This window comes from Colobus angolensis, unplaced genomic scaffold (assembly GCF_000951035.1).
Source record: "Colobus angolensis palliatus isolate OR3802 unplaced genomic scaffold, Cang.pa_1.0 Scaffold11, whole genome shotgun sequence".
Taxonomy (NCBI): Eukaryota; Metazoa; Chordata; class Mammalia; order Primates; family Cercopithecidae; genus Colobus; species Colobus angolensis.
The window spans coordinates 11,822,270-11,843,834 of record NW_012112030.1 but is presented as its reverse complement, the minus strand read 5'-3'; the positions used below and the strand labels follow the sequence as shown (position 1 = coordinate 11,843,834).

Here is a 21,565-nt window from a genome sequence, read left to right as displayed (position 1 = left end):
AGATCTCTACTACAGAACTTGTAATCAGTTCATCAAGGATTCCTGGTGAAACCATTTGTTGTACTTAGTACACTGCCAGCCATGATCCTACTCATCTTTGGGTGTCTAACATCAAACAGTGTTTGGTACATGTATTTCAACGTCATCCACCAATATCCTATAACATAGGTGGCCTCACAGTAAATTGGACATGAACATTATTTACCTTCTATAACTAACCTCACTTCTATATCTCTCTAGCAATTCCATGTTTTTAAAAGAGCCTTAAAAGAGTACTGTAGAAAAAGTTATCCATTAGAAAAAAATGCACTAATTACAGAACTCTTTATAATGCAATGAAGAAAACTGCTGATCACATACTATATCATGTAACAATACAAATTTAAGTATTTGCATCTAAACTCATGTTTACAGATGATGTTCTTTCTCTCATTTTCATTTCATTCTTCTTAAAAGTATCAGTATTAAAGGTATAGAAATTGCAAGTTGGACTCTAAGTGATTAATAATGATATTCTTATTTAAATTTCACTGAAGAAAGAGAAGAGTTTGGGTGCTTCTTTTTCTCTCTAATTATTTTGTTAGCTGAAATCATTTAACAAACCAGATTTTTAACATTTCAATCCATCTGCTCCTGCTCCTCAAAGATATTGTATGTTTTTTTTTGCTTGTTTGCTGAGCCAACTTCACAGAGAAAATGGGAGTCTGGGGTCAGGCCGATGAAATCTGCCTCTGCTTTCCCACACAAGAGCTGTTTTTGTTCTAGCAGCGCCCGAGAAAATCAGACCAGACACACTAGACTTCGTCCCAATTTATCTAAGACCTGTAAGAAACACCCCCTACTCAAACACAGGAGAGGCTTTTTTTTGGGGGGACACAGTTTCTCTCTGTCGCCCAGGCTGGAATGCAGTGGTGCGATCTTGACTCCCTGCAACCTCCACCTCCCGGGTTCAAACGATCTCATGCCTCAGCCTCCCAAGGAGCCAGGGCTACAGGGGTGTGCCACCATGCCAGGTTAATTTTTGTATTTTTAGTAGAGACGCGGTTTCACCCTGTTGGCCAGGCTGATCTCGAACTCCTGACCTCAAGTGATCTACCTGCCTCACCCTCCCAAAATGCTGGGATTATGCATGAGTCACCGCACGCAGCCCTAGGAGGCTCTTTTTCTCTTTTTTCTCAGATGATTGATAATGGTGATTGGGTTCATGGTAAAGACTGTTTCAGGCAGATATAGGAAAATTAGTGAAGCAAGGAGTATGTGAACTCCAAGGCTCACTGCCAACTAATTCTTGACCATGATCAAAAAGAGGTAGGCCTATTACTCAGTTGGGCAAGGCTTTGAGAGGCTGTCCTTTATCGATCACGGGACATCCCTGAAGTCCTTCCCTTCTTTACTCCCAACTCACCACTACTGTCGCCACTGGAAACAGTGGCACCACTGTTGAAGAGGGGTCTCAGGCAAACACAAGCCTCTTCCTTCACCATCTGGCTCCTTCCTCCTTCTCAAGCCCCAGCTCCTTCCTCACCGGTCCTCTGCCTCTGTGGTGCAACCTTCCTAATCTACTGGCAGTTCCCTGACACATGATGCCAGGCTGTCTCCGGATCTGTACATGCGGACTGCTCCTTCTACCAAGAATACCCTTCCCGGCCTTGCCGAACAGTGAACTGCTGCTCATCCTTTAAGACTCGGTTCAAATGTCACCTTCTCTGGGAGCCTTCCCTGCACCTCACAGGTTGAGACATCCCTTTGCTTCTTTGTGCTCCCACACAACTCTGCATTCTACCTTTAGTACACCCCCTTCACTCAGAATGCCACTGATGTGTCCAAATGTTTATGTCCCCAAATGCTTTGTTAAAACTCCAAGCGAAGGACTTGACACACAGGTGGCATATGATAAATAAGTCGAGTGGTTCCCAAAGACCAGAAAGGATTTAATTCTGGGCAATGTCTTTCTCCACTGCTTCTGACTACAAAGGGCTTTTGGATCTCTACAAGAAAAGGTGCCACTGAAGTATGAATGGGATACCTGAGAACTTTCACCTTAAAAATCAATTTTGAGTACACCAAAGGTTAGAACTCACAAGGTCTGCTCTTGCACTTCTCAGAAACCTCTTGCCAGAGGTCCCTGCAAACCATCTACTGGAGAATGTAATAGGATTTCTTCTCTCACAGTATCAGCCTTGACTGCTAAAAATATCATTAGCGGTCATAAAATTATCCAGCCCCATATTTAATATAGCCACAAAATTTGCCTCTGTGACCTCCCATGGCAATGAATTATGTAAGTGACTATCTCGTTTTATTAGCACTTAATTTGCTACTCTTTAATTTCATCAAATAACCCATGTTCTCATATTATGGGGTCTGGGGAAAAGAAAGGACTGATTGGCCTTTGTTATGTCCTTCATAATTTTTAATATTTTATTCAAGTACCCTTTAGCGTCTCCTTTCCAGGAGAAGTGATTCTAATGCACATAATCTCATCAGGACCAAAGAATCTTCTTATGGGGCCAAAAGGGGTTTTAAGTACACATGCCTTTGGGGAGAACAGACATGAAACCATAACTGGAAGGCAATGACACTCTCCTCTTAAAATTCTCCAATGAAGAAAGTCCCACTATTTATCTTAGTATGTCATTTTGGTGGTTTTTAGGCCCTTGTGTTGGTTATAAATTTGTCCTCAAATACTCTTCTCACAATTTACTATTATTATTTTCTGGTTCAAGTCTTAGTGCAACTTTACTTTCTAGCCTTTCCATCATTTTCATTTGTGTTTCTACAGAAGTTCCTGTATTTTTCACAGCATTCCTAAAACATGTAACACCAAATGATAACCCTATGAAAGGAGGTGCATTTTCTATTTTGATTTTAACTTCGTTCCTAATACACAAAAATAAAAATTTCCCACACTGGCTGGATAAGAAGTCCAGTTCAGAGGAAGGGTAGGTCACAGTAGGCTTATCCAGTTGGCTAAAACAACCCTAATGGATAAGTAGAGATTTCTGATTCACCCTAAAGCATTCTCAGTCTAGAGACATTTCTGGTTGCCACAGATGGGGTAGGGGGATTCTAGAGAAGGTGCCATTTGTATCTAGTGGGTAGAGGCCAGGGATACTGCTCAACATCCTACAAGGCACCCACAACTTAGAATTATGTGGTCCCAAACGTCAACAGTGCCAAAGCTGAGAAACCCTGCCCAAAAAACTGTGCAGGATGCAGGAAAAATAGACAGGAAGCACTGCAAGGTTGTGGGGCTGTCAGAAGCAAAAGCAGGTTGGCTAAATGTGACTGAATGTGGCTTGTGTGACCGAGTGCCTTATTTGTAAAGTGCCGTAAGCACCAGGCTGAGTGCAGGCATGGGCTGTCCAATCAGTAACCACACACGTGTGCCTACCTGAGCCCTTCAAATGTGGATAGTCCAAATTGAGATATGTTTTAAGTGTAAAATACACAGACTTCAAAGATTCAGTACAAAAAGAAGGATGTGAAATATCTACTTAGGTTTTAACATTGATTGCACAGTGAAATTATAATATTTGGGGTACATTTGGCTACGTAAAATGCTATTAAAATATTTCACCTGTTCCTTTTTATTTTTTTATAATGTGCACACTTGAAAATTTAAAACGACTCCATGTCTCATGTTATGTTTCTATTGGCTCTAGGCTCTAGTCTAGGCTTTATGATACAGGTGACCAGAAGTCACAGAAGATTTCCAAATAGGGCTGTAACAGAATTAAAGGAGTATTTTAAAAAGTAATCGGCACACAGAATATGTCCCATGGAAATACTTTTATAAGTTTGCAAATGCAAATATGAAAAGGCATTTATGGTAGCACTGTTGCAAATGACACCAAGATCCATGTCCAGTTCAATAACATATAGCAAATCCATAATACGGAATACAATTCAGCCATTAAAAAGAACGAAGTACAGGCTGCATGCAGTGGCTCACGCCTGTAATCCCAACACTTTGGGAGGCCGAGGCAGGCAAATCACAAGGTCAGCAGTTCGAGACCAGCCTGGCCAATATGGTGAAACCCCGTCTCTACTAAAAATACAAAAATTAGCTGGGCATGGTGGCGCAAGCCTGTAGTCTCAGCTAGTTGGAGACTGAGGCAGAAGAATCACTTGAACCCGGGAGGTGGAGCTTGCAGTGAGCTGAGACTGTGCCACTGCACTCCCGCCTGGGTGACAGAGCAAGACTCCGCCTCAAAAAAAAAAAAAAAAAAAAAAAAAACGAGGTACATCAGTAAGTACTGTTGTAGAAACTGATTATGATACCATTACTCAGTAAAAATAAGAAATATGCACAGCAGTGTGCTTTTTAAAATAAAACTGTTAATAAAAACAAAAAATACAAAACATGTATCTGTTGGTGTATTTGCAAAAAAAAAAAAAAAAACTATATGCCAAATTCATAGAAGTGTTTCTCTTCAGAGATAAGATTATATTCCTACTTTCTCATGTTATATATTCCCCTAATACTTAAACATTCTTACAAAGACCAGGCATTATCTTATTGAGCGGGAAATATAACACACAATAATACTTAACTCTTGAATTAAGAGGAATTGCCAGGCAGCAGTGTGAAGGACAGGTAGAATGAAAGGCAGACTACAGTAGGTAAACCAGTAAGCAGCTGTCTGTGATCCAGGCACCAGCATCATACAACACCTACCTGGGGCATTTTCACAGCTCTAAACCCTTCGTGATCAATCTTTGGCCACTGAGCTGTTCCAGAAAGCCAGCCTGACACAGCTACACAATGTCAGGCAGAAATGATGATATCAGAGTGCCGTTTCTGTTCCCACAGAAAAGATCACCAAAATGTTCACCACAGGCCCCCAGGTAGAAACTGATCATTATATTGCTCCTCCATGATACTAACATTACAAGGGGATGAGATGGGCCCACGCTCTATTTAAGAGCCTGCTCTAGCCCACCTAATAGCTGTGCTCCTCTCCATGGGCAGGGGTCTGTGGGGCCAAGGACACAGACCGTCCCTGGGCCAACATTCCCCTCTAGTCCATGCTCAAGGTGCATAGGACCCAAAATTTCTAGATCAAATGGCTCCAGCCTTGTTTAGAGAGTCTGCAGGGATCTCTACCCAAAGTCAAGACTTAAACAAGATACAAGACAGACAAGGGACAGAAAACCTCCTGGAGAGTTTGACAAATGCAAGCATGTCTATGAAAACCATTCATTCATTCAAGTAATATCAAAGGGCTATCCACAATGGTGCCAGACACCACTGGAGGCTCTGCAGATTGAGCAGTGCTGAAAAGAACAAAATCCTTACTCTCACAGGCCTTTCCTAATAAGAGACAAACACATAAATATCTATTAACTATATTATACATCTGAGCTACAATGAAAAGTTATATAGGATAAGAAAATGGAGAATGTAGGATGGGCATGGGCCAGGCAAATCTGATGATAAAACATTTGAACAGGGCACCAGGTGAAATAAGCAATGAGGCCATCATCTAGGGAAACAGTGTTCTAGGCAGAAATGTCAGAGGCATTTGAACCAGGGCAACTCTATCTGGAATAGGGGCTGGGTAAAATGAGGCTGAAATTTACTGGGCTGCATTCCCAGAAGGTGAAGGCATTCTAAGTCACAGGATGAGACCGGAGGTCAGCACAAGATACAGGTCCTAAAGACCTTGCTGATAAAACAGGTTGCAGTAAAGAAGCCAGCTAAAACCCACCTAAACCAAAATGGCTACAAGATTGACCTCTGGTCCTCCTCACTGCTATACTCTCGCCAGTGCCATGACAGTTTACAAATTCCATGGCAATAGCAGGAATATTTTTAGACCTATAGGGTCTAAAAGGGGGAGGCATGAATAATCCACTCCTTGTTTAGCATATCATCAGGAAATAACTATTAAAAATAGGCAACCAGCAGCCCTCAGGGGTTAAATAAAAGAATGGAGTAGCCATTCTTTTATTCCTTTACTTTCTTAATAAACTTGCTTTAACTTTACTCTGAACTCGCCCTAAATTCTTTCTTGCACAAGATCCAAGAATGCTCTCCTGGGGTCTGCATCAGGACCTCTTTCCGGTAACAGAAAGAGGAGAAGGCAAGAGTGAACAGTCGTATCTAAGGCAAAGCAGGGACACAGTGTAATCAGAGGAAAGTAGGCAAGGCCAGGTACGGGAAATGGAAGAGAGGGCGGCAACGGCCAGATCATATAGTAAAACGTTTTCCAAAAGGAGGGTAATAACCCACGGATATGTCACGAAATCAATTTTGTCAGTGGCAATGAGCGTTTTTAAAAAAGAAAGAAACAGAAAAATAGAAAATGTCAAGATACGATGCATGTTATACAGGTAGGATCATTCATGGAAGTTCTGTTTCAATCCCGTGTGTACTGTGTGGTGTGTACCATGTGGCAATATAAAATATACTGCATATGGTGAGCCATGGCCAATAGGGTTCAAAAGGTCCTTAAGGAGACTTTTTCAGCAGGTTTTCCCGTGTAAGACGGAAAGTCTTTTAGAGAATTTTCAGCAAGGGCTGAAATGATCTGATTTACATTTTAAAATAATCCCTCTGGCTGTGGTGGGAAAGCCAAGGAGGAAGCTCAAACAAGAGCAGGTGGTGGCCTGTAGCAAATCACTAGACGAAGCACAGCAGAGAGGGGTCAAAATCTCATCAATCAATTGACTATAGCTTTTCCATTCTGCATTTAAAATTTGTCTTCAAACAAATAAGAGCTACTCAATCTCTGGTGCTATTATTCCCACCTGGAGAGTGAAAAGTCAAAGATCCAGAAGCATCTGTCAGATTCACGAAGTACAAAATTCAAAGAAGAACTTCCTCTGCTCACTACCCATAAACAGCCTCAGGTAAGTCTGTCTGTGGAAGAGTTTACAGATTAGAACACACTGTCAGGGCTGACCTCGCTATCCCTCTCCCCAACCACTCTATGCTTCAAGTAACTACTGAAGTCAAATTTGATAGTTCTTCCCAATATGGTCCAACTATTGCCGAGCTTTTGGTCCTGACTAGGGTGACCAACGCATCCTGGGTTGCCCAAGACAAGCCCAGTTTATGCCTCCTGTCCCCTCTGTGCTAGCATTCATCTTCTACATTTCATTTCTTAACAAAGTTGAAAATATACCAAGATGTATTTGGGAGACTCCAGCTTCTCTTCTCTCAGTCTCCAGCAAGGTCGCACAGCATGTGAGAGCCCGGTGCAGCGAACAGTGTTACTTTCCCAAGTGGTTCACTCTAAAAGGAAACCAAAACTTGACTCTCTTCCTCACTCTCCTAGACATAACAAAACACTCCCAGCATGCCAGGCATTCACTGATTACTGAGGGTACTCAGAATATTCGTGGCTACTCTATTCAATAAATGGTGCTAGGAAAACTGGCAAGCAACATGTATAAGAATGAAACTGGATCCCCATCTCTCACCTTATACAAAACTCAACTCAAGACGGATGAAAGACTTAAATCTAAGACCTGAAACCATAAAAATGCTAGAAGAGCTAGAAGATAACATGAGAAAAACTCTTCTAGACATTAGCTTAGGTATTCATGACTAAGACCCCAAAAGCAAATGCAACAAAAAAATAAATAAATAAATGGGACATAATTAAACTAAGAAGCTTCTGCACAGCAAAAAAAAAAATCAGCAAAGTTAATAGACAACCCACAAAGTGGAAGTAAATATTCGCAAACTATGCATCCGACAAAAGAATAGCATCCAGAATCTACAAGGAAATCAAATCAGCAAGAAAAAAACAAATAATCCCATTAAAAGTGGACAAAGGACATGAATAGACATTTCTCAAAAAAAGATATACAAATGACCAACATATAAAAAAAAGCTCAATTACTAATTATCAGGGAAAAGCAAATTAAAACCACAATAAGACACCACCTTACTCCTGCAAGAATGACCATGATTAAAAAGTCAAAAAATAATAGATGTTGACGTGAATGTGGTGAAAAGGGAACACTTTTACACTGGTAATAGGAATGCAAATTAGTACAACCACTACAGAAAACTATATGATTTATCAAATTCTGTGAATCTAAAACTATTTACTTTGGATCAGGGTTTTTAATTCTGCAACAACAACAAAAGCTATCATTAACAATGACCTCAAAAAAAGTATGTTTAAGAAAAAATTTTACTCCAAATTCCCATTTCCCAAGAAAGTTGATTATTTGTAATTTGCACAAAATGTTTTTCAGCATTTGCCACGAGCCATAGAAACCAAAGGTATCTATCTATCTATCTATACATATATATCAGACTCCAGGATGACCTAAATCTGCTAAAAAGCATCACTATCTACCCCAAAAAATTAGTAGTTAAGATGCCTGTGTCCAAAGATAGCAATATAACACATCTTCAGAAGACACAGTTACAGAAAACTCTGAGCATGACTTTCATTTAGATAAATGACTATATTCTAAATATTGCTCACTTTTAGATCTAAATTTTCCAGTGAATGTGTATGAAGGCCGGATGCGGTGGCTCACACCTGTAATCCCAGCACTTTGGGAGGCCGAGGCGGGCAGATCACGAAGTCAGGAGATCGAGACCATCCTGACTAACATGGTGAAACCTCGTCTCTACTAAAAATACAAAAAATTAGCTGGGTGTGGTGGCATGCACCTGTAGTCCCAGCTACTCAGGAGGCTGAGGCTGGAGAATTGTTTGAACCTGGGAGGTGGAGGTTGCAGTGAGCCAACATCATGCTACTGTACTCCAGCCTGGGTGATAGAGTAAAACTCCATCTCAAATTCAAAAAATAAAATAAAATAAAATAAGGAAAGCAGTAGTTATTAAGTTGTTGGCTCCATTAGCAGAAGATTCACAAAATACTAGAAAATATCAGTTTCACAGCAGAGTCATAGGTGCTTCAAACAGAAAATCAGTTAAATTAATTTGAATATTGACTCATTTTAAAAATCTAATTTATCAAATAAAAAACTGGAAGTCTATTTTGCTGAAGGTAAAATAACTGACATTGCTGTGACTACCACTATAAATTCAGTTAAAGAAGTTAGAATAAAACACATAATTATGTGATTTTGCAGTGATAACATGGATACAAATTTTGTTGTAGTAGCATGATAAAAACATGTTCTTATTAAATTAGGAAACTTATGGAACAGAAATATACCTGGATCTCTTTTTTTTTTTTTTTTTGAGACAGAGTCTTGCCCTGTCGCCCAGGCTGGAGTGCAGTGGCACGATCTCGTCAGCTCACTGCAACCTCTGCCACCTCCCAGGTTCAAGCAGTTCTCCTGCCTCAGCCTCCTGAGTAGCTGGGACTACAGGAACCCGCCACCGCGCCCGGCTTATTTTTTGTATTTTTAGTAGAGACAGGGTTTCACCGTGGTCTCGATCTCCTGACCTTGTGATCCGCCCGCCTCGGCCTCCCAAAGTGCTGGGATTACAGGTTTGAGCCACCGCGCCCGGCCACATACCTGGATCTCTTTGTGACAGACATATAATTCATAATTTCATCCAAATATGCTTCCATAGTCTAACTAAAATAAAAACTGTCATTGTGAAATTTTAAACATTTTATTTATACACAGAATAAAGGAACGATCTGATCTTTGTGAAAAAGGTGGCATTAAGTTAAACATAAATCTTTCTTCACGGTAATACGCACTCTCTCTTTGCTGATTCTCATCAGTTGAATACTAGAAACATCTGACTCTTCGAAGAGTTAGGAGCCATTCTGTCAATCAATCTAAGCTGATGTACACCGGTCTTGAACTATCTTCTAAATAAGACCTTTAAATGTTGGCTTTTTTTTTTTTAATCAGTTGAAAATCTTTTATTTAAAAAAAAAGTTAAATAAATAAAACACCAAAGCCTCTTGTTTTTGAAACTGTTAGGGAACTACAATTATTGATGACAATTTTGCAAAGAGGGAGACATAAAATTTACTCCTACAGAAGAATGGATTTGAACAAATAAAATAATGATATTTCAACTAGCGTACATGGGGTTAATTTTAAAATTCTAAAGTTGCACTTTGGAATACTTCAACTTGCCTGTTTTGACTATCTTTTGTTACATAACCACCACCACAAAACATTGTGGCTAAAAACAGCAATCATTTTATTTCTCCTGATAGGTTGACTGGGGCTCAGCTGAGTGGTTGTGCTGCTGCTTTCACTTGAGATCTCGTGTGGCTAAAGTCAAATGGTGGCTGGGATTAGGACATACAAGATTTCACCCACATTTCTGATACCTTGGAGGGTGCAGCTGGAAGACTGGGCTCTGCTGGGACATTAAGTCGCCTTCTTTCTCTCCATGTAGTCCTCAGACCTCTCCCTTTCCAAGTGCCTTTTCCAACAAGGTAGCTGAATTTCTTAATAGGCAGCTCAGAGCACCCAAAATTGTTAAAGCAGCTGTAGAGCATCACTTCTGCCATATTTCATTGGTTAAAGTGAGTTACAGGGCCAGCCCAGAATTAATGCAACACAGGACTACACAAAGGCATCAGTACCAGAGACGTGGTCCATCTCTGGAGACTAGCTACCCCAAGCTCCTATTTTAAATTAGATAAACTTATATTCTGTACTGGAAAGAAATGAAATTGAGAAGACTTATAATTTTACAGTATTTGAATTAGTAAAATATCCAAAAGGATCATAAACAGAGACATCTTATTTGACAAGTTTTGTCTTATAAAAATATTTACTATTTTGTCTCAGAATGGAGGCATAAATATATTAGCTGTGAAAACATTTCTGGTAAAATATTTACACATTTCAATTTAAAAAAATGTGAATTGAAAATATCCTCCATTTATAGAATGTGCTAAACTTACCAAGTACCTCAACACTTGTAGAGAAAATATTTTCTTAATTTTAAAAACATGTTTCATGGGTAAGAATCAGTTGAAAACTATCAAGAATTTTAAACTTAATAAACACAAAATGCAACTTTGACACACAGATTGATACAGCTAAGAAGCTAATTAAAGCAGAGTAATAATTCAACTTATGTTGTTTTATAATGCTGAGATAATATGAATAAATTTTTTGGCTTTGATGTACATGAGTATATTTTAGTGTTAGAATGAATTTTTTAGTGTTTGAACGAAACTATTTTCTCTTGAACAGATCTACTAATAAAATAAAGGCAATGTATCATTCAATGTTTTTAATTATATAATTTTAAGTATTTTTAGTGCTCCCTTTTTACTGTCAAAAGTGTCTAGTTTGCATGCTAAGTCACCTTACCAAATATCCAAGTCAATGTCATTTCTGAGCAACTTTCCCCAGCTCTTCAACCACTAAGTCTTCCTCTGGGCTCCACTGCACCTTAACAGATTGATATTACAACTCTTAACCAAGTCAGTCAATAAATATTTAGGTGTTTTATTGTCTATCAGGCCCTGGTACATAATCCAGTGGTTACGTTGTGATAGTTGAATTACCTACTTGGATGTTGCCAACAAGATACTAGAGCTTCCTCAAAACAAAGGTATTCAGACTACCTCATTAATAATAACCCAGCTCCTCATCACTGTACTTAACTGACGCATAGCAAATGATCTACAAATATTTGATGAATTGAGGACGACAACACATAACTTAATGAAAAAGGGAGTTGGTAGTTTGGGGAAGCCCTGATACACCAGAATAAAGGAAGTATAGCCATTCACTTACCCAAGATGCATTAAGCAACTACTACTTGATAAACAAACATAAAAAGAAAGGGACATCTAGGGGCAAGGAAAAAGAATCCAAAACCACAAAGATTGTGCAGCTTAGTGTTAACCATCAAAGGAGATCGGAGAAGAAAAACATGTAATTTAACAACATAAGAATCAAATTAAAGCAAACTACATTATGTTGTTACACTTAATGAAATAATACATTTGGTATTATCAATGGATGCTAAAGAAACTGGGTGAAAAGTCAATGAAAAACAAGACATTCACATGGTATTGGAGTATCAACTCATACGCGACATGCACGTCAAGGAGGGGAAACTAGAACTACACTACTGGTGGATGTGGCTATAATCTCCTTAAGCAAATGATCAAACTTAACTTCACTTATAATGGGATCGCCAGGCACTCATTCTGTGCCTCATGATGTGATATTTAAAATACACAGCATCGCTTCTGAAGTACTTTTACCAGAACTGTTTAATCTGAATCGAATCAGGTCTTAGATATAACTTCCAAATTAAAGAAAATACAGGGTGGGCACAGTGGCTCACGTCCATCATCACTTTGGAAAGCCAAGGTGGGAAGATTGCTAGAGCCCAGGAGTTGGAGATCAGCCTGGGCAATATGGTGAGACCCTCTACAAAAAATTTAAAAATTAGCCAGGTCGTGCTGGTGCATGCCAGTGGTCCCAGCTATACAGGAGGCTGAATGGGAGGATTGTTTGAGCCCAGGAGCTTAAGGCTTCAGTGAGCCATGTTCATGCCACTGTACTCCAGCCTGGGCAACAGAGCAAGACACCATCTCAAAAAAAAGAAAGACAGGACAGGACAGGACAAGATAAGACAAGACAGAAGATGGAGAAATAAGTTAAATGACATCACGAGAAAATAATTAGACAAATCCAGGTGGTGAGACAATCTACAGAAAACATAACCCAGTATCATGATAGTAAAAAAGGGAGTTCTGCTGTAAAGGAAGACAAACACAACTGAATAAAATACATAGTCTTCACTGGTATTATGGCTTGGATTAACCAGCTATAAAATACATTACATTTTGGGGACAACTGGAGAAATTTAAATATGGTCTCAGTATTAGATGTTAACCAGGAATTATTTCAAATTTGGCTACTGTGACAATGATGTTATGGTATTTAAGAAAATACATTAATTTTTTTAAAGTGCAAACTTTTTTATGTTTATGAGTGAAAGAAAGAGAGGGCGGCAAGGGCCAGTTCATACAGTAACATGTTTTCCAAAATGTCTGTAATTTTAATGTAAGATATTGCAGAAAAAACTGCCAACACAAAGAGTAAATTATTGTGTTAGGTCATGACAGATATATGAGTGTTCTTTATACTAGTCCTACTTTTCTGAGTGTTTGAAATCTTCAGCCATAGAAAGAAACTTATACAAAAGCAAGTTAAAATAATTAACATAGCAAGTAAGGGAAACTGGTAGCTAGCCTCAAAAATGACCCGTGAGGATTCTCTCCTCTTAGTATTCATGCCCCTTCCATAATTAATAGAGGTGACCTACGTAATCAAGAGGAGATTGTGGAAATATCCGCGTGTGACTTCAACACTTGGTAAGAAAACACATGGTGGCTTTTGCCTTCCTACTTGGATCACTCACCTTGGGAGAAGCCAGTTGCCACGTCATAAGGACACTCAAGCAACCCTAGGAGGGTGTTCACATGGTAAAGGGGCTGAGGCCTCTCACCAGGTGCCAGCACTAAGCTGCCAACCATATGGGTGAGCCACTCTGGAATCAGATCCTCCAGCTCCAGCCTAACCTTCAGGTAATGGCTGTCTGGGCCAATAACTTCACTGCAACCTCATGAGAGACCCCAAGCCAGAACTACCCAGCTAAACCATTCTCAAATTTTTGACCCAGAGAAATGTTGTGAGATAATAAATACTTACTGTTTCAGGCCCCTAAATTTTGGAGTAATATATTATACAACAACAAACAACATATAGAAACCAATATGAAAAGATTCTAGTAGCAACCTTCTTCATAAAAATGAAATGGCAGACTAGGAAGTATTTTATTTTTATCTTCCCCAACTTTAAAATGTAAATATTTAAAATCCCACTAATAAAAACATATGAATCAAATTACACTGAAACTTTTGTACAGATATGTGAAAACATTTAAAATTAGTACATAGTACTGTACACATACCTCAATGAAATTTCTTCTTAAAAATTATAGTGAAAATTTTTTTTGAGACAGGGTCTCACTCTGTTGCCCAGGCTGGAGTGCAGTGGCACAATCATTGCTCACTGCAACTTCCACCTCCCGAGTTCCCGCGATCCTCCCAGCTCAGCTTTCCAAGTAGGTGGGACTACAGGTTCAAACCACGCCTGGCTGATTTTTATATTTTTTTGTAGAGACAGGGTTTTGCCATGTTGCCCAGAGTGGTCTTGAACTCCTGGGCTCAAGTGATCCACCCACCTCAGCCTCTCAAAGTGCTGAGATTACAGGCATGAGTCACCATACTCAGCCAAAAAATTATAGTGAAACTTAAAAATATCATAGCAATGGATGTCCATGTCTTTAAATTCAGCTCAATTTATTTGGAAAACTAGTATATTGTTAGTTTTTCAAACACCTTAATTTGATGTCCATCAATTGTTTTTCCAAACTCTCTTCCAAAGAGTTTTGTTAGCTTTGGAAATATCTGCTATAAAAAAACAGTGGTGTCAACCAATGACTGACCTCTCTGGGAAGAACAGCAGTTTTATCATAATCTTTTTGGCTATTGTTTTAATATGCTTAAACCTATGAAAAAGGTAGTACTTTTTACTCTGCTGGCATTTTCCTTAAACTCTTAGGGGAAGCCTTATCAAAAGATTTTTCAGAAACTAAGTACTTCTACCAAGTTCCCAGTATGAAGCATTTCATTAACAATTTCAAGGAACTCTTAACCTGCCAGGCTGGGACTATATAGTTTTCCTCAGCAATTCACATATCAAAAGTTGTTTGAGAAATATACTTCTGGTTTTGAATCAAGAAGTCAAAGAAAGAGGCAGTTAAAATATCCATTAAGTTTCCCACCCATTTTGTTTTGAATTTACTATAGTTCCAAGTGAATTTACTGTAAAACCTTTTTTTTTTTTTTTAAGATGGAGTCTCACTCTGTCGCCCAGGCTGGAGTGCAGTGGCTCGATCTCAGCTCACTGCAACCTCTGCCACCTCCCAGGTTCAAGCAGTTCTCCTGCCTCAGCCTCCTGAGTAGCTGGGACTACAGGCGTGTACCACCACACACAGCTAATTTTTTGTATTTTTGGTAGAGATGGGGTTTCACCATGTTAGTTAGGATGGTCTCAATCTCCTGACCTTGTGATTCACCTGCCTCGGCCTCCCAAAGTACTGGGATTACAGGCTTGAGCCGCCGCGCCCTATTGTAAAACTTTTAACAGCATAGTTCTAATACATCCAAATCCACAGGCTGTCTACTGAGGCCAAGTACTGGGTAGCCACAGATGGAGATTCACAGGAACATGCAAGGCATCAGCACTGGGAACACAGCTTTGACCTGGAGAAAGGGAACTCTAGGTTCTCTGGTTCTGTAATATGCATCATTACTGGATTTGCAGTTGAAAACCATGAATAACAGTTTATGAAGCACTAACTCCACCAGGCACTTTGTTAGCTGTTTTACAGTGCTTTATCCTAGTACAACCAACTTGATGCTGGAGGCCTTCTCTGAATAACTTACCACAGAATTAGAAGGCAATCACTGACAAAAAGGAAAGAACCGGGTTATGTGGCCTGACAGTCATCATTTAATTGATCTGAGCAGCAGTGCTAAATACAGGGCATAACAGTATAGAATAAAGCAGGAAACTGGATTCTAGCTCCAATTCTGTCACTATAAAAAGACGAGGCTGGCCAGAGAAGGTTTCAACAAGCCGATAGACCTGCCCTGATAGACTAGTAGAAATTAACTGAGAATCAAGGAGAAGACGGTCCAACATTGAGTATAATATGAAGACCAGTTTGGGAATGGTGACAGCCTGTTTCCAGAGTAACAATGGTAAAAGTTATATGTGGGAGTAAAAACACGGTTGCACGGGTATAGTGGACATTCATTCAAACATACCAATCATGTTTTATTCCTATGATACGAGGTCACAGAGAATCCTGAAATTCAGACTCTGGACTTGAAATACCAGTGGACCACATTCATTGATTTGATCAGATTGGTGGATAAGATAGACTGGTTAGGGAGAAACTATAGACAAGTTTCTGCCAATTTGGTATAATGAACATTTACTTATTTTAAAATCTAGGAGGAAAAAATTAATTTAATACAATAGGAAATGGGGAAAATAACAAAATTAGAGGATCACTGTGGAAAGTCCAACATCTAAGGAGTAGGAATTCCAGAAATAGATAATTTTTAAAAATGATAGGATGTGGAGAAAAGGGAACCTGTGTTCACTGTTGGTGGAAATGTAAGTTAGTATAGCCATTATGAAGAATGGTATAGAGATGCCTCAAAAAATTAAAAATAGAACTACCATATGATCCAGCAATCCCACTACTGGGTATATACCCAAAAGAAGTGAAGTCAGTATGTTGAAAAGACATCTGCCCTACCACGTTCACTGCAGCACTATTCATCATAGCCAAGATAAGGAATCAACCTAAGTGTCCATCAACGAAGAATGGACAAAGAAAATGTAGTATACCTAAATAATAGAATACTACTCAGCCTTCAAAAAGAAGGAAATCCTGTCACTTACAACAATACAGATAATCGTGGTGAGAGGTGAAGCCAGCTGGACTTCCTGGGTCGAGTGGGGACTTGGAGAACTTTTCTGTCTAGCTAAAGGATTGTAAATGCACCAATCGGCACTCTGTAAAAACGCACCAATCAGCGCCCTGTGTCTAGCTAAAGGATTGTAAATGCACCAATCAGCACTCTGTAAAAACGCATCAATCAGGGCTCTGTGTCTAGCTAAAGGATTGTAAATGCACCAATCAGCACTCTGTAAAAACACACCAATCAGCGCTCTGTGTCTAGTTAAAGGACTGTAAACGCACCAATCAGGACTCTGTAAAAATGCACCAACCAGCACTCTGTAAAATGGACCAATCAGCAGAATGTGGGCGGGGCCAAATAAGGGAATAAAAGCTGGCCACCCCAGCCAGCAGCAGCAACCCGCTCGGGTACCCTTGCATGCTGTGGAAGCTCTGTTCTTTCCCTCTTCACAATAAATCTTGCTGCTGCTCACTCTATGGGTCCGCACTATCTTTATGAGCTGTAACACTCACCACAGGGGTCTGCGGTTTCATTCCTGAAGTCAGTGAGACCAAGAACCCACCAGAAGGAATAAATTCCGGATACACTGGAAGGTATTACATTAAGTGAAATACCACATATTTCACTTAACATGTAGACTCTAAAAAAGCTGAATTCATAGAAACAGTAGAATGGTAGTTACCAGAGGCTGGGGAGAGAGAATTGGGGAGATGTTGGTCAAAGGATATAAAAATTCCAGTTAGAATATTTATTCAGTTCAAGAGATCTGTTGTAGAATATGGTAACTACAGTTAATAACAATATATTGTATTCCTGAAAATTGCTAACAGTAGACTTTAAATGTTCTCACCACATATTATACCTCAGTGAAATTTCTTTTTAAAATTATAGTCAAACTTTTTTTTTTTTTTTTTTGAGACAGGTTCTCACGGTCAGGCTGAAGTGTAATGGCATAATCATTGCTCACTGCAACTTCCACCCCTCCTGGACTCAAGCAATCCTCCCACCTCAAGTAGCTGGGACTACAGGCGTGCACCACCATACCCAGCTAATTTTTGTATTTTTTATAGAGATGGGATTTTGTCATGTTGCTCAGACTAGTCTCAAACTCCTGGACTCAAGTGAGCTTCCCTCCTCGACCTCTCAAAGTGCTGGGAAACAGCAGTGAGCCACTGTCTCTGGCCAACAAATTATAGTGAAACTTTAAGGTAAAGTATCATATGGGTTCATACGTTCTCGTCAAATTTGGAAAGCACACACACATATTTACATACCTAAAGTTGTGAGTTAATCCTTGAACTAACAACGCTTTGGAAAGCTGTCATCTAAAAATCAGTTCTCTTTCATGCTTTTCAGTCAAATTAACATCTTGGATAAAGTAGGTAACAGACAAAAGTTTCCATATCACAAGACAGTTTAATTTGAAAACTATTTCATTTAAATTTAAGTATATTAAGCTCTCAAAAAAGAGAAACAATTAATGGAACTTTAAGATTATACAATATCTGTACCTATTTTTCCTGAAACTTATTCCCGTATTAACACAGGTCAGTACTCAATGTCCTATTCTTACCACAAACTATCTCACTTAAGTCTCATTTCAGGAAAAATCTATGATTGGTCATTTATACTTTACCATGAATTTAAGGTAATACATGACCTCTCCCAGAAACATTTACTTTTAAGTTTCACCTCTACGATAAGATACAAACTATGAAAAACATATCTTGGCCGGGCGCGGTGGCTCAAGCCTGTAATCCCAGCACTTTGGGAGGCCGAGAAGGGCGGATCACGAGGTCAGGAGATCGAGACCATCCTGGCTAACACAGTGAAACCCCATCTCTACTAAAAATACAAAAAATTAGCCAGGCGGTGGCGGCGCCTGTAGTCCCAGCTACTCGGGAGGCTGAGGCAGGAGAATGGCGTGAACCCGGGAGGCGGAGGTTGCAGTGAGCTGAGATCCAGCCACTGCACTCCAGCCTGGGCGACAGAGCAAGACTCCGTCTCAAAAAAAAAAAAGAAAAACATATCTTATGAGGGGTGTTAACAACTTCATTTCCTGAAGTTTGTGAGTTCGTATTATTCCTGATGCCTAACTTTTTAAGCAAATTTTTTAAATGACCTGAGAATTATAACAGTAATTTTGCTATTAAAACTTATATATTTAAATTCTGAAACCAATGTCTATTTTGGCAATGACAAAAAAGTGTTACTGTTCTTAAGTAATAGTGTATGAGCACTTGTCTCTGATTATTTATCTAAAATAGTCATAGGATAGTACCAATGAGACTTATCAAATAAACACCTACTCTGTTGTTTGGCTATTGATTAATTTTTAAAGATGCCGATCAAAAAAGAATGAAAAATAAAAGAACTTCAGATGGATAAATTCCCTCTGGAAGGAAAAAAAAACAATTGATAACTACCTTTAATCACATTTCCATATGAAAGAAAATCAGTAAAAAGGTATTGAATACATGTCTAGTTTCAACTTCCATTATATCCCAGCATATATTGAGGTTCCAACTGCCTACACTCTTTGAACTTTTTTCCCTCACAACCTTATGTTATATTCCAGTCAGCAAATACCCTTGTTCACAATCAGTTATTCTTTAGCTTTAAGGTCAGAATTTTTCAACATTCCTAATATATGTTGTGTAAAGGGAAGGGTCTGTAATTCTTATTGTGGCTCACTATATTCTAGGCACCATGCTAACTGCTGTACATATAATACCCCATTTAATCTTCACAGTTACTCTGAACTAGCTTTTACTCACAACATTTTTTACTTACAAAACTCAAAAATTACAGGTAGAAGAACCAGGATTTGAATGTCAGTCTCACCCGAAAATCCAATTTCTTTTCAAAAAAGCTACAGGTAATTAAATAGTAACATCCCAACATATCTATTTATTTGTGAAAATTTTAATCAGGATGGACTAAAACTCTATAACCAAATTCTCTAACCGGGGTACAGGGTCATCCTTCAAAACTGAAGTGAGCTAAGCTTTCAAAGACAAATTTAAAAAAGAAAGCTTTGTTGTGTAGCTACTGTATATATATTATCTTTGGACTACCCTTGGACTTGCAGATAAAAATCAAATACTCTCCAGATCCCTACTTAACAGTCTCATGCTCTCCGGTAATGCCTTTGTCTGTGCTTAAATATATATTTAAACATGCACATACGGACACATACACAGAAGGAGCTTGGAATGTAGGTGTACTCCTTAAACAGCAGGCATCTAACATGTGCTAAAATACTGTGACTATAAGCAGACAGGGCTTGAGTTGATATTGTCTCTCAAAACAAACAAACAAGCCTCCGCTACATTATGGAGTACAGTGATTGCCAACACTGTCTGGGAATATCTGTTTAAAATCGAATTAGAGGGGAAATCACCACCTGCTGGGTGCTAATTCAAAACATTGCTTCCCACAGCACCTGCTCTCTTTCTGCAATTTCTCCTCTGGAAGAGGTTCTTTTGCAGCACAGGTTTTGACAAGGTGGCTGGTTTTCCCAGTGCTTTCAAATGCTCTGTGACAAGTCATCAAAAACTTTAAAGCACCCCATTCCACCTTTAAAAGGGAAGTCCTTAGATGTGCCCACTCAGAAGTTAGTGTGGGTTAGCTCTGCGATCACTGTGGCCTGGATGCTGGTCGCCAGGAGACGTTCTCCCTGGTGGGGCTCCACAGGAACACAAGCTTCCCGCCTCTGCTCCCTTGACCCGGCTGAACCCGAAGCCCTGGTGGAAGTCACGCGGCTGAGCCAGTGCTCTAAAGGAGCTGACTCCTGTCCAGTTTTCACAGAGAACCCTGCTCCTGTCTGCAGGACAGGATTTAATAGCTACAGATCTAGAAGGCTGAGAAAAGTAAGGTGAAGTGCACAAAAACCATGATGGACAGAAGTCAAAATGGCAAGATTTCGGGGACACCAAAAAGGCTCCCCATAACCAAATATTCCCTTTGGTTAAACAATTTAAACTGCACATACAAAGGGTCATTCCTTGGTGCCAAACAAACTTACCTTTCCCAGGAAAAAGCTATTAACACCAACAGTCTTTCACACTTTAGTGAGAGCCAAATTTTCTATTCTTCTCCCAGACAGCTTTTAATTTAATAGGCAAAACCACTCTCCAAGCAGACACCTTGGGGTGGGAAAAGTAAGCAGCAAGAGTCCAACACACCCACAGGCAAAATCTCCCCTACTTCATAAGGGCTGTCCTTGCCATCAGCTGGCTCAATGACTCAAGAGTAAACAGTCCGAACAGGGTGATCTCGGCCCTCGGCCTTTTCCTGTGCTCACAGTTTGCTCATGTCATGTCCACCATATAATCCAAAATGCAAATGCAGAAAGAGTTGAAATTTAAAGTAATCCTTTTTGTTTCTTGTTCAAAACTCTCTGTAAGTGGAATAAAGGGGAAGAAATTTAAAATTTGTGGCCGGGCGCGGTGGCTCACGCCTGTAATCCCACCACTTTGGGAGGCCGAGGCGGGCGGATCAGGAGGTCCGGAGATCGAGATCATCCTGGCTAACACAGTGAAACCCCGTCTCTACTAAAAATACAAAAAATTTGTATTTTTTTGAAAAGGGCATGGTGGCGGGCACCTGTAATCCCAGCTACTCGGGAGGCTGAGGCAGGAGAAGGGCGTGAACCCGGGAGGCGGAGCTTGCAGTGAGCCCAGATTACGCCACTGCACTCCAGCCTGGGCGACCGAGCCAGACTCCATCTCAAAAAAAAACAAAAAAATAAATTTAAAATTTGTTAATTAAACACAGTGATTACCTGTAAACTTCATATCTACCTTCGTTTTGGTCTTCCAATTACGGCAGGCAATTAGTGATGATGGTCAAAGGGTACAAAGTTTCAGTCACACAAGAAGAGTAAGTCTTTGAGATCTACTGCACAGCATGGTGGCTACAGTTAATAATAATGTGTATTTCAAAACTGCTATGAGAGTAAATTTCAGACATTCTCAACACAAAAACTATGTAAGGTGATTATGTTAATTAGTTTGATTTAATCATTTCACGTTGTATAAACATGTATCAACATATTACACTGTATCCCATAAATATATACAATTATTATTTTTCTTTTTTTTTTTTTGAGA

The 21,565-nt window shown here is 39.5% G+C and overlaps 1 protein-coding gene across 4 annotated transcripts in view; it reads right to left on the bottom strand.

Annotated features, from left to right (window-relative positions):
* Positions 1–21,565, bottom strand: part of DERA (deoxyribose-phosphate aldolase (putative)) — a 144,239-nt gene that overhangs the window by 105,623 nt on the left and 17,051 nt on the right. The gene's annotated exons all lie outside the window — the stretch shown is intronic.